The 13,768-nt window shown below is 42.6% G+C and overlaps 1 protein-coding gene across 2 annotated transcripts in view; it reads right to left on the bottom strand.

Annotated features, from left to right (window-relative positions):
- LOC126302901 (ankyrin-1-like) overlaps positions 1 to 13,768 on the bottom strand; it is a 53,019-nt gene that overhangs the window by 23,537 nt on the left and 15,714 nt on the right. Inside the window, exon 1 of one of the 2 annotated variants that reach the window (XM_049991756.1) lies at positions 10,678 to 10,757. The exons of the other annotated variant lie outside the window; for it this stretch is intronic. The gene's annotated coding sequence lies outside the window, so the exon portion shown is untranslated. Of the gene's footprint in view, positions 1 to 10,677; positions 10,758 to 13,768 lie in introns of those variants that run through there. 2 annotated transcript variants of the gene reach the window in all.

Below are 13,768 nucleotides of genomic sequence, written 5' to 3'. Positions count from 1 at the left end.
AGAGTACACCGTCTATAAAGTTAGCCATCAGTGCCCAATTTCACATTTTTGCAAGCGACACAAGATTTACTCCTACCAAAATGCATGTTACAGAGGGATGTCAGGAAGCTTACGGACCACAAATCAATTAAGTGTAAAGGGAGCTGGTGTCATGAGCGCCCAGAAAATTGATTTTTTATTTAATAAAATTATGCAATTCTTTCTTATTCTACAAAATTTATGCTTTGCGTATATTACTTCATTATTGAGGTCTTTAAATGTCATTGTAAAGCATATGTAGCTCGTGAATGCCTGTCACACTACCGTCAAACACAATATCTTGCCTAAAGTGTCTTGTTACTTAATTTTGGCGCCGCTATTTCCATAGCAAGTCCTTTGTCTAATATCATTAAAGAACATATCGACAGTAATATGAACAGGGATTTATTGCAATCGATCTTTCTGTTAATGCAAGTAGATTACTTGACTTACTTACGTTTTTCTTGTGCGTTCGTGTTGTACTTGTGACAGCATATTTCAACGATTAGACATCATAAAGAACCAAAAACGAATACGTTTAATTACAGACGTAAGTTTTACTGTAATCAGTACAAACATTTTGATGGACACTGTAAAAATGAAGGAACTGTTACGCTACGGCAAAGTGAGTTTAGGCCTAAAAGTTCGGCAGGCGGTACTTCAAGAAACAAGTTGAAACATCTTATAGAGAATAAACAAGATGTTGATGTTTTCAAAAGTGAAAGCAACGGTTACTATTATATTAGTAAGTGCATGCATTCACAGTTGCATTTGTCTGTTGCTAATCAAAATACTGTACCAGTGAAAAATTCCTCACATTTAATGAAGACGTAAGTAAGCACGAGGTCTACCCAGCAGAACTGTAGTGGGATTTACAATGCGCGGAGGAGCGCCATCTTGCATAAAAATGATCCCATCCACACATCCAGGCTGTTGGAGTGTTGGAATGACGTTGTTGCGCCAAAGATACTCGTAGCGCTTACCAAGTATGGGCAACAGGGCCGAAAGCACATGTGTCTTCGAAAAAATTATGGCCCTACGATAAATGATGACAAAAACCCGACAGATGCGAAAATTACCGAACTATCAGTTTAATAAGCCACAGCTGCGAAAAACTAACACGAATTCTTTACTGACGAATGGAAAAACTAGTAGAAGCCGACCTCGGGGAAGGTCAGTTTGGATTCCGTAGAAATACTGGAACACGTGAGGCAATACTGACCTTACAAATTATCTTAGAAGAAAGATTAAGGAAAGGCAAACCTGCATTTCTAGAATTTGTAGACTTAGAGAAAGCTTTTGACAATGCTGATTGGAATACTCTCTTTCAAAGTCTAAAGGCGGCAGGGGTAAAATACAGGGAGCGAAAGGCTATTTACGATTTGTACAGAAACCAGATGGCAGTTATAAGAGTCGACGGACATGAAAGGGAAACAGTGGTTGGGAAGGGAGTAAGACAGGGTTGTAGCCACTCACCGATGTTATTCAATCTGCATATTGAGCAAGCAGTAAAGGAAACAAAAGAAAAATTCGGAGTAGGTATTAAAATTCATGGAGAAGAAATAAAAACTTTGAGGTTCGCCGATGACATTGTAATTCTGTCAGAGACAGCAAAGCACTTGGAAGAGTAGTTGAATGGAATGGACAGTGTCCTGAGAGGAGTATATAACACGAACATCAACAAAAGCAAAACGAGGATATTGGAATGTAGTCGAATTAAGTCGGGTGATGCTGAGGGAATTAGATTAGGAAATGAGACACTTAAAGTAGCAAAGGAGTTTTGCTATTTGGGGAGCAAAATAAGTGATGATGGTCGAAGTAGAGAAGATATAAAATGTAGACTGGCAATGGCAAGGAAAGCGTATCTGAAGAAAAGATATTTAATAACATCGAGTATAGATTTAAGTGTCAGGAAGTATTTTCTGAAAGTATTTGTATGGAGTGTAGCCATGTATGGAAGTGAAACATGGACGATAAATAGTTTGTACAAGAAGAGAATAGAAGCTTTTGAAATGTGGTGCTACAGAAGAATGCTGAAGATTAGATGGGTAGATCGCATAACTAATGAGGAGGTATTGAATAGGATTGGGAAGAAGAGAAGTTTGTGGCACAACTTGACCAGAAGAAGGGATTGGTTGGTAGGACATGTTCTGAGGCATCAAGGGTTCACCAATTTAGTATTGGAGGGCAGCGTGGAGAGTAAAAATCGTAGAGGGAGACCAAGAGATGAATACACTAAGCAGATTCAGAAGGATGTAGGTTGCAGTAAGTACTGGGAGATGAAGAAGCTTGCACAGGATAGAGTAGCATGGAGAGCTGCATCAAACCAGTCTCAGGACTGAAAACCACAACAACAACCACAACCCGCACCAGACAGTGACCCTTTAAGCATGAATGGTACTGGTTAATTTGCGTGTGGAAACAACTACTGCTCATGGATAATTTTGAAGGGCTAGTAAAGAAGGATGTTTGGTAGGATTTTACCCGCCGTGATCACGGGCATGTCCAGTGTTCGGGCAATTCTCCGTGCACTACACGACTGCACACCACCACTCGCCTCCTCCTGCACTTCTGTGGCCACTGCTTGCACTGACGTCGAGCCAATTCGTTTCCTCCCTCTACCGGGTTGAACACCAAAAGAACCCGACTTTTGCGAAATTCAAAATTATTTTCTCCAGACCCACGGCAGTCATCGCAGCAACGCCATTTTTCAAACCCTTAAGTGTCCGGAACTCCTGCAGAGCGACGTGTGCACAGTCATCATTCTTGTAATACAGGTTTACAAGCAGAGCGCGATTCTGCTTTGAGACAGTCATGGCGAACGTCGCAGACGCGAAAGGAGGAAAAGCCGTGTAACCGGCATGTTTATACCAACTTCAGTGGGTCGTGCACCATCTGTTTTTTTTTTTTTTTTTTTTATTCTGCCATACGTTTTCCCTCTCCCCGTTAATATTCCGGTGCAATTTGACGTCATTCTGACCAGTGGTGTTACTTCTACGGCGTTTTGAAAGTTTAAGTTTATAATTAAAGTTAACTTTAATTATAATCACCCTGTAGAATGGCATCTCCTGTAGCACGCATTAAATGTAGTGAAGTAAATATTAGTAAATATTCGCTTTGCACGTGACATGAGGTATATTCGGAAGGAAAGAAAGCATCACAGATATTGTGTGCTATGATGGATCTCCCACTGCGACCTGTCAGGTCCGAGAGGTATTACAAGTGTTTGTACAATAGCCTAACAAAGTGAAATTTCTGTGTGACGACAGCGAAATAAACTGCTGGTATTAGTCAGTATACTGGACGGTTCCTGGCAGAAGTGATGGTTCAAATGCCTCTGAGCACTATGGGACTCAATTCCTGTGGTCATCAGACCCCTAGAACTTAGAACTACTTAAACCTAACTAACCTAAGGACATCACACACATCCATGCCCGAGGCAGGATTCGAACTTGCTACCGTAGCAGTAGCACGGTTCCGGACTGCGCGCCTAGAACCGCGAGACCGCCGCGGCCGGCGGCAGAAGTGACGCCACACATTGCTGACTGAAGTTATCACACTTATCTCTGTAGATATGAGCAACGTGCTGAACTACGAATGTCTGACAAAACATTGCCAAGATTCAGTCAGTAAGGCTAACTAACACAAATGTGACAGAAACTTTGAAGGTTTCAGTGATGGTATGAAATGTAGGGAGGTAGTCTCTATTTTTCGTAAGTCAGTTGCTAGATGCATTGTGCAATACATTCACTACTGTGGAAACTGTGACTTTGTTGTGACTGCTAAGCCATATGCCGAAACTGAAATTTAAAAAATGGAATGTGTAGTGTATGTGCAAAAGAGAGGAACATGATAGAAAAAACTTTTCTATTGGCACAGCTGTTGGTGGACTAGGCTGACTCAACAAATCGGAGATAGAAAACCTTACACAGTATTATGGCCTGTTCATCAGGAGAAACAGCGATAATGTCAGTGAGATGAGAAAAGCAACTTGAACAACTCCGTATCATGGAATATCCACTGATGAGCATCCAAAGCACGTCCTCTGCCCAAATGGAAACGCGTCATAGTGCAAGTACAACAGGTCGGAATAAAATGAACAAAAACAGGCACATGCAAACCTCATGCCAGAAACTGTTACTGTGGAACTAATGCCAAAATACAGAGATCTTTCAGATTCTAAACTCCTGGAAAAATGTTTACATGGCAAAACACAGAAACTGAATGAAAGCTTCAATAGCTGCAATTTGGGAATGCATTCCTATTTTTTTTTTGGTTAGTCTGCTCTTCATGATAGTCTGATGTATGTTATAATTTTTTTTAATAATGAACTAACAAGCGGATTAAATAGCATGAATGGACTAGGCATCAAATAGTGAGTCGACTCAATGAACGGACAGGCAATTTGTCGCTGAAGCTGAAAAAACTCCCGAAACAATAACAAAGAATAATAAAGAAAAGAAACTAAGGAAGATGACTGCAGGACAAAAAGCTTTGCGACTCGCCTGGGCCCGTCAACACTGACATTGGTCTGTTGACGACTGGAAACATGTTGTTGCCAGCTTCGACGAGTCTCGTTTCAAATTGTATCCAGCGGATGGAAGTGTACGGGTATGCAGACAATGATCCATAGCTCCTGCATGTCAGCAGGGGACTGTTCAACCTGGTGGAGGCTCTGTGATGGTGTGAGGCATGTGGAGTTGGAGTGATATGCGACCCCTGATACGTCTAGATACGACTGTGACATGTGTGCATAAGCATCCTGTCTGATCAACTGCATCCATTTACATCCTTTGAGCATTCCGACGGACTTGGGCAATTTCAGCACGACAATGCGACAAGCCACACGTCCAGAACTGCTACGAAGTGAATCCGGGAACACTCTTCTGAGTTTAAACACTTCCGCTGCCCACCAAATTCCCTAGACATGAACATTATTGAGCATATCTGGGATGTCTTGCAACGCTGTTCTCCACACCCTCCTACTCTTACGGATTTATGGACAGCCCTGCAGGATTCATGGTGTCATTTGCCTCCACCACTACTTCAGACATTAGTCGGAGTCCATGCCACGTTGTGTTGCGGCACATTGCGTGCTCGTGGGGGCCCTATAGTATATTGGACAGGTGTACCAGTTTCTTTAGCTCTTCAAGAAAGAGTTCGTAGAGGTTATCAATAATTTTATGTGGAACGCGATGGAATAGTAACGATATAACATCGCAACTGATGTTACCTAGAAGTTATGCTTTTTCTTTACTGAAGGGTATGTTAAATTGGAAGTTACTTCGTTCATAAATGTGTAAGATTATGCATCCACGTATACTGGACTGTGGGTAGGAGAGAGTTAAAGTGTGGTCAAGAATTAGCGCGGAACTTACTGAAAAACGTTGTACTATTTTTTTCTATACGCCTTTGTCAACCCCGAAAATGAGAAGACTTACGGATTTACGAGCAAAAGAAAGTTGAAGCCGCCCCGCACTGAATCCATTAATGTGTGTATTCGACAGTGTTCACTAAAGAGTCTCAACAAAATATACTTATTTTAAAAAATTCTGAGAACTAGTGTCAAGAGTTGGTCTGGAGTCATACAGGGCGGGCAGCCATTCCAGCAGGCGAGGAAAAGCGACAGCTCATGTACCAGACGACCAGTGAGCAAACGTTGTCTCCAAACAATAAGACACTGAGGATGTCTCGAAAACGGTCGATAGAGGTAAAATTTATTGCAATAAAATGATGAAAAGCCTAATACTGAAGGTTAAAGATGTTCTTTAATTGAAGACGTCTGTTTCGGGGAAAAGTGATCCAAATTAACTAGCCCGTAAATTGTCTTTAATACACTTTACGTTTCTATAATTTTTTTAAATTGAATGGTAATTTGGCTTACCAGAGGATTAACGAGTGAATATTTATTCGCATTTGCAATAAGTTTCAGGAGCAATTTGTAAAGTATTGACGACTCACACCTGAAACAGAAAGAGAGCGAGAGAGAGAGAACATTTATAGACGTACACAACATCGAACATTACAGAATATACTTCTATCAGTCTAATGAAGAAGTCCGAGAACCTTTTCACAAAGGTGGGGACGAGTACAAAATTTTGGACATGGCAGGTCGCGAATCATTTCCACATTTACCCTCTGCTCTTTAACCCAACGCTTATAACCCCTACATCACAATGAACTACTGCAAGCGCAGCCTGTGTACCGTAACTTAAATGTAATGAAGACTTTACCTGCCCACACGTCATTACAACTCGTTTATTTATAACAAATCGTACCAAAAATGACTTTTTTTTTACAAATCTTTGATGTGCTGTTGCCTTGAAACGGCATACTTTCATCATACGCAGGCGAGACTAACTTCCCACCAACATCTGTTGAGATTTCGCCCCTCCCCTTTCCCCCGCCGCCAACAGAGCTGACTGTCCATGACTTTTACTGGAAGTATACACGGACAAGAATTCACAAAATTATCTAGTCAAACTATTCCAAAATATAAGCAACCGTTTGTCAAAGATGAGGAAAACATTATTCTACCTGATAATTGCATGTAGCATACATCCTTACCACCCATGCCACAGTATTTTCCTACGAGGGACGGTCCGAAGAGTTTCTAGCCCGAGAAGGTTACCGTAATGTCTCGCACAAACAACATGACCTTCTTTTATGGTGACCTTTTGTGGATGTGCAAGTCAAATTTCGCGGCTCCGGCTTCGTTAGTTTTGCCGCTAGGATACGCTGTATACCGTATCGTAAGCTAAGTGGCAGATTACGAGACACTCAAGAAACGTGCTGTGTTTGAATATCTTCATTTGAAGCGAATGACGCACAAGAAAATTGAGCAGGACATGCGGAATACACTTAAGGAGAGAGCTCTGTCTTATGCGACAGTGAAAAACTGGGTGTCCGACTTCAGACGTGGATGAACGAGTGTGGAAGGCGCGCCGAGGAGCGGGAGGCGTGTTAGCGTCGCCACTGATGAAACAGTGGCTGCAGTTCACGATGCGATGTTGTAGGATCGTCGAGCAGCATCGCAGCACCCTGAAACCACATCTGGAACCTCCCACGGGCGTGCCCATGACATTGTTGCGAATGTTTTGGGAATGCGGGAAGCTCCATCTCGGTGGGTCCCGAAAGACGAATGCAAATCAGAAACAGGAGCGTGTGCAGTGTTGTGAAGAAATCGTCCGCCAATTTGAAGCGGATGAAGAGAGGTTTCTTGCATGGCATGTGTCAACGGACGAAACGTGGGTACATCACTTTGATCCTGAGACAAAACAACACTCACAACAATGGAAACAGACTTCGTCCCTCTACCCTCAAAAAAATTACTGGCGCAAATACCAGACGTTAAGGTGAAGGTATTGCTCTTCTGGGATGCAGAAGGGGTTACATATGGAGGATTGCTTGCAAAAGGGCGTTAACTATCAATGAATCATACTATCGCACCCTCCTGCGCCGTTTGAGAGAAGAGATAAAGATAAAAAGAAGGCGCGGAAAATTGGCGAGCGGAGTCATTTTGCATCAGAACAACGGACAAGCGCACAAAGCCCTCGCAACACTGGACACTCTACGTAACTGCCAGCTCGAAGTGCTACGTCATCCACCGTATTCTCCAGATTTGGCTCCATGACATTTTTTTCTTTTCCCAAACATGATAAATGATCTCAAAGGGCGACGATTTCACAATAATGATGCAGTGATTGATATTATGAACGCTTGGTTAGACTCTAAATCGAAGACCTTTTATTTTAATGGTTTCCAGAAGTTATCTGAGCATGGTTGCCAAGTGTATTAGTGTACACAGGTATTATATTGAAAAATAAATTGGTATTATGAAATTTCTGTCGTTTATTTGTTTGGGTAAACTCTTTTTGACCCCCTCTTAATTATTGTGAAACATGATTTTCAAACAATACGACTCATATGAAATGCACTCTAATAAGCATATTTTCGCATTTCGATTCAAAAAATCGCAATTCAAGTGAGTGAATCAAAGTCTTGCTGATCATCTATATTGTGTGAAAATGAAACCGAAAGATGTAGTAGCACAAAATTATTGTTGACCTGAAACATGTTGCAAAAATTAAAAAAAAATAAAAAAATGGAAACAGCTAATACCAGCTACGCTACAGTGTGTGACGGAGGGTACTTGTGACACTAAGGCCATCGTTAGCTCCGCCGTCGTGTCAGCCTCACTGCTGCTATTTCCCACCCTTCTGCCCTCAGTACTTTTCCTCCAGTGTGGCCACACTGCGTCACCTGCTCGGGGAAGCCCCAGCCTCCAGTGACCCTGTGTTGCTCGCAATGGATGCAGTTACCTTCACTGCCTGCTGCCGATAAAGCGCTGCTTCGCAACGGCAACGTATTTCCCCACAGCTTCCACAGCAAGTGCTTGCTATAGCGTCCACCAAAGGAACTTCGGGCTTATCAGATGTCTGTGTCCTGAACGAGGCTTCAACGCTGACCCTCTGTTTTCACCACCTGAGCTATTTGTGGAAAGGCTTATGACACAGCCCGAAACACATATAGACGTCGAGAGTTCACGTATCGTATGCTTCAAAAATGTATAGTGTCTGGAAGATTTACAATTGCATAAACTACACTGTCAAGTTCAAGATTAATCCCCATTACGGTGAAAAGTATGGACTTGAGCTTCACACCAAATATACTTATGTGAAAGTGAAAGAGTCACAACTTATGTTGAAACAACTATTCCCAGTAACGAAACTGTTAGGTGCGCGACAAATGTTATAGACATCCCCACAATAAAAACGTAACATTCACGCTGCAGGTTCACCGAAATCGGAAGCGGTTTCCTACACGGTGCCTCAGGGGGGAAGGTATGTGGTTCGAGGAGTGATAGTATTGCTTATGCTGAACAAGAAACTTCATATCGTCATACACCCTATTGTGAATGGTTCCTGAGATAGAAACGTTTAATGGTCATTGTTGGTTACCTCGTGTGTTATTCAGTGCATTGCGAGTGTTCTGAAAGAACCAAAATAGTGCAGAGGAATTCGAGACGCGCAGTTGGACATGGAGAACATTTCTATTAAGCAGGAAATAGTCGAAACTGACCTACAAGAAGTACCTAGACTACAGCGCATGGACTTCACGTGAGATTGTCAATATTCTCTCTGTCTCACTGAGCCAACTATTACAAGAGAAAATTAATAGGAACTTTCACATGGTAAAATTTATTTGTACTGCGACAAGTTTTGGCTAGAGGCCATGGTTTTCTGGTTATTCAAGAAAACTGTGCAAAACATTTACCGTTTTCTATCTTGAAAAATATTGGGAATACTAACTAAACAACTTGCACGATAACGCCAAATTTACAATGCCAACAGAACAAAAACAATCATAAAACTTTTTAGATCTAAAAATGAGAAATAACAGTCACCACCAGTTTCAAATATATAGTGAAGCTAACCTACTACGATTGACACTATCATAAACGAAAACTCCCGACACCCAAATTCGCATAAATACCCAACTTTCAAAACAATGATTAAAGTTCTGTTAAAGTTAGCTCTCGGTGATAACTAGATACAAAAGAAAAACCTCTGCAATACTTGAAACAACGAGATGACTTCAATCCCAAAATAGTTCTAAAGTTACATGAACAACATGCAAAACCATAAAGCAGATGGCAAGAGTAAAGAAATAACATTAAAATGAGAAGAAAGAAAATCACAAACTAATGCTACCTGTGTTACAACATCATATGTAGGGCAAATATCAGAAAAGGAAACAAAACAAAATCAGCATTTCTTACTAATAACTTCAAGGCTAAAAGACGATAAGAAACAGTACTTCGATATTCTACTTGTATTTAAAAAGCGAAGAACATAAGCCAGAAAATATGTCCCCTTAAAATTCTGCATAAAGTAGCTTAATGACAACCTATGAACATTTTGGAGAAAATGTAAATTTACACTCATACACAAAAATATCCAGAGTACATCCCCAACTATCACAGAATGAAAATATAAAAAATATTTCAAAAATTTTATTTCTGCTATAAAGGAAAAAGGGTAAATTATCGCGGTAAAGACAAAATAACAATACTTCTAGGTGCAAATACCTCATAATAGTATCTCTGAAAAATCAAATGTGATCACAGGCTTTTCGAGAAATATAAATTCGTTTTCAAACAAATAGCATCGCTGGAGGATGAAGTAAATGAAAGAAAACATATAAATGATATGATCAGATCATAAAAATGCAACCGACATTTACGCTGCAAGAAGCCGTAAGGGCCACGTGATACCAACTAAGACGTCACCATAAGGTGGCATATGTAGACGTTGACTAAAACAGACGTAAGGTACAATTTTATACGTATTAAACCATCTTCACAGGTACAGTTCATAATGAAAAGACGCCGAAACGAGGTCGCTGTGCAACTTTATCATTGCGAGTAAATAAATAAATCCTACCTCGAAAATGTTTAACCTAAAATAAGTCATTGTTTCATTTCCATTGCGTCTCTTCTCTTCTGAAAAAAACTGGGTGACAAGAGCTAAGAAACTGCAATGATAAGATTTCTATGAAATCAGCGGAGTAGTACTTTTGTTTCGGAGGAAGGTTCGTTACCATTATTGTTCGCCAAACGTTTGCGACACGAAGACAATACTAGGCTCGTTTCCCTACCTGCTGTTTCCGCACACACTCTCGTCCTTCCTGCTGTAGGAAACGAACTAAACGCCGCTCGCTGCCACGCTTCGCGAGAGAGTGTTCCAGAGCTGCTGGGGCAGCTGGTCTGACGTCATCTGCCCCCCCCCCCCCCCCCCCAAACACCCACACACATACCGCGGACCGCGGAGAGTGCTGCCGCAGAAGGTCGAACGCCCGAAGCGCGACCTTCGCTTAGGCTTGTACTACACTTTGAAAACGAAATATTATCACGTATTCGCCAAATTGCTTTGACAAAGATCTATGACAACGCGCGGAAAAAGGATATTGCACTCTCCTCATATTTTTCATTAAATTTCAAGATAACGCTTAGCAACAATTTATTATTAGGCGCTGCAGTTGCTAGTACCGCAATTTCACTGTGTGCGTATTAGGAAGAAAAGCGGCGGAAGAAAAAGGATGAAGTCATAGGTATTCCGTAGTGACAGTAAAACCATTCAGCAAAATCAGTTACGAGAGCTGCTAGTGGAGGATGTCAACTCTGCTACTATATAAATTACTTACGAATGGATGAGAGTGTGTTTCAGTATTTGTTCAGCACATTGGCTTCTCATATTACAAAACAGAATAATCTCTTGAGAAAAGCTGTATGTGCAGAAGACAGGCAAACTCTGACACTGGAATTTCTCGATAAAGGACAGAGCTACTCTAGTTTACAACAACGCACTGGAATATCAAATTGCACATTAAACAAAATAGTTCCAGAAGCGTATGAAGCGATTTATAAAGGACTGGTGGGAGAATATGTGAAGGCAAATAAATGTTTAATACACTATATGGGCAATACGAGCTATTTTTATTTTTTAATAATTTAATTACTGGAATTAGTGTTCGAACAAGTACGAAATCACTACGCGAAAATCAAGATTTTTCAATAACAGACCCGTGGTCATATTGGTCTAGTACGGTATTTGGTGAGTAACGCCTGGCCGCACACGAAGGAGAGAAGCTCCGCGATTGTCGGCAGAGGGCTCTGCAGTGTGCCACCATCCACCTACAAAGCATTGTCGGCAGAGGGCTCTGCAGTGTGCCACCATCCACCTACAAAGCATTGTCGGCAGAGGGCTCTGCAGTGTGCCACCATCCACCTACAAAGCATTGTCGGCAGAGGGCTCTGCAGTGTGCCACCATCCACCTACAAAGCATTGTCGGCAGAGGGCTCTGCAGTGTGCCACCATCCACCTACAAAGCATTGTCGGCAGAGGGCTCTGCAGTGTGCCACCATCCACCTACAAAGCATTGTCGGCAGAGGGCTCTGCAGTGTGCCACCATCCACCTACAAAGCATTGTCGGCAGAGGGCTCTGCAGTGTGCCACCATCCACCTACAAAGCATTGTCGGCAGAGGGCTCTGCAGTGTGCCACCATCCACCTACAAAGCATTGTCGGCAGAGGGCTCTGCAGTGTGCCACCATCCACCTACAAAGCATTGTCGGCAGAGGGCTCTGCAGTGTGCCACCATCCACCTACAAAGCATTGTCGGCAGAGGGCTCTGCAGTGTGCCACCATCCACCTACAAAGCATTGTCGGCAGAGGGCTCTGCAGTGTGCCACCATCCACCTACAAAGCATTGTCGGCAGAGGGCTCTGCAGTGTGCCACCATCCACCTACAAAGCATTGTCGGCAGAGGGCTCTGCAGTGTGCCACCATCCACCTACAAAGCATTGTCGGCAGAGGGCTCTGCAGTGTGCCACCATCCACCTACAAAGCATTGTCGGCAGAGGGCTCTGCAGTGTGCCACCATCCACCTACAAAGCATTGTCGGCAGAGGGCTCTGCAGTGTGCCACCATCCACCTACAAAGCATTGTCGGCAGAGGGCTCTGCAGTGTGCCACCATCCACCTACAAAGCATTGTCGGCAGAGGGCTCTGCAGTGTGCCACCATCCACCTACAAAGCATTGTCGGCAGAGGGCTCTGCAGTGTGCCACCATCCACCTACAAAGCATTGTCGGCAGAGGGCTCTGCAGTGTGCCACCATCCACCTACAAAGCATTGTCGGCAGAGGGCTCTGCAGTGTGCCACCATCCACCTACAAAGCATTGCGCGCGCGTGATTTCCGCGCCTGCGCATTCTTCGCGCGCGTGTTCTAGAAACGGGGCGCCGACGTCCGTATACCGCCAATCGTACCATGCCACCAGCAAGGTTAAACAGTTGCTTCGAGGAAATACTGTGGAATTTGCACAACGTGATCAGGCGGCAAACCCAGGTAGACTATTCACTACATATCCACCAGAAAACCTTAAAAGAGTCACATTTACAAAATTAATAAAACGTACTAAATAGATGAAGCGTTTTTTAACTTGTGGTATCCGGAGTCCAAAGTAGAAACGCAAAACTAAGAAAGATTTTTTTTTTTTATTTTATAGTGTGACCACATCCTCTATGCCGGCTTGAAAAGCGGCCTGGATGTTTCCAGATGTAGTCGTGGATGGCTCTAGCTATGATTGTGGACATGGAGTCGCGTGCAGCATATTCCAGCTGCCCATCAACACACAATTAATAGCATGCACTGTGCCCCTTTCTCAAACCCCCACCATAGTCTAAGCAAGTTTATAATTAAGAGTCGAAGCATAACGCTAACTGTGAAGCCATGTTTACAGACACTCTGCAGATACGTCAAATAGCTGCAGCGACGACAGCGCCCTATGCGGTTACATTTCACATTGCAGTGAACAGAAGGCAAATAACTTGTGTGATCAAATCTACAGCGAGACACTAGATTTGATCATATTTGTTTGACGGCAGGCGAGATTTGAGAGTATTTCCTGTTACACCATTAAATTTCTTTGACATAAGTATTTCACGTATCAACTTTTGCAAAGAAATATGATAGTGCAATTCTGACATCAGAGCACTTTCTTTTCCCGCAAGTCCGGACTCATCCTGCGACTGAATGCTGCACGTCGAGTGAATCATTGCGTCCTGCATTATCTTCGACGACGCAAAAATGATGTCTCGTAAAATCGCCCTCCCGCTTTTATTATATACAGAATTTACCTATCCAACATCACACACAGAGAGGCAGAATGGCTGTCGTCCATCTTAGGTAA

The sequence above is a fragment of the Schistocerca gregaria genome, unplaced genomic scaffold (genome assembly GCF_023897955.1).
Source record: "Schistocerca gregaria isolate iqSchGreg1 unplaced genomic scaffold, iqSchGreg1.2 ptg000180l, whole genome shotgun sequence".
Taxonomy (NCBI): domain Eukaryota; kingdom Metazoa; phylum Arthropoda; class Insecta; order Orthoptera; family Acrididae; genus Schistocerca; species Schistocerca gregaria.
This window is presented reverse-complemented; position numbering and strand designations above follow the sequence as displayed.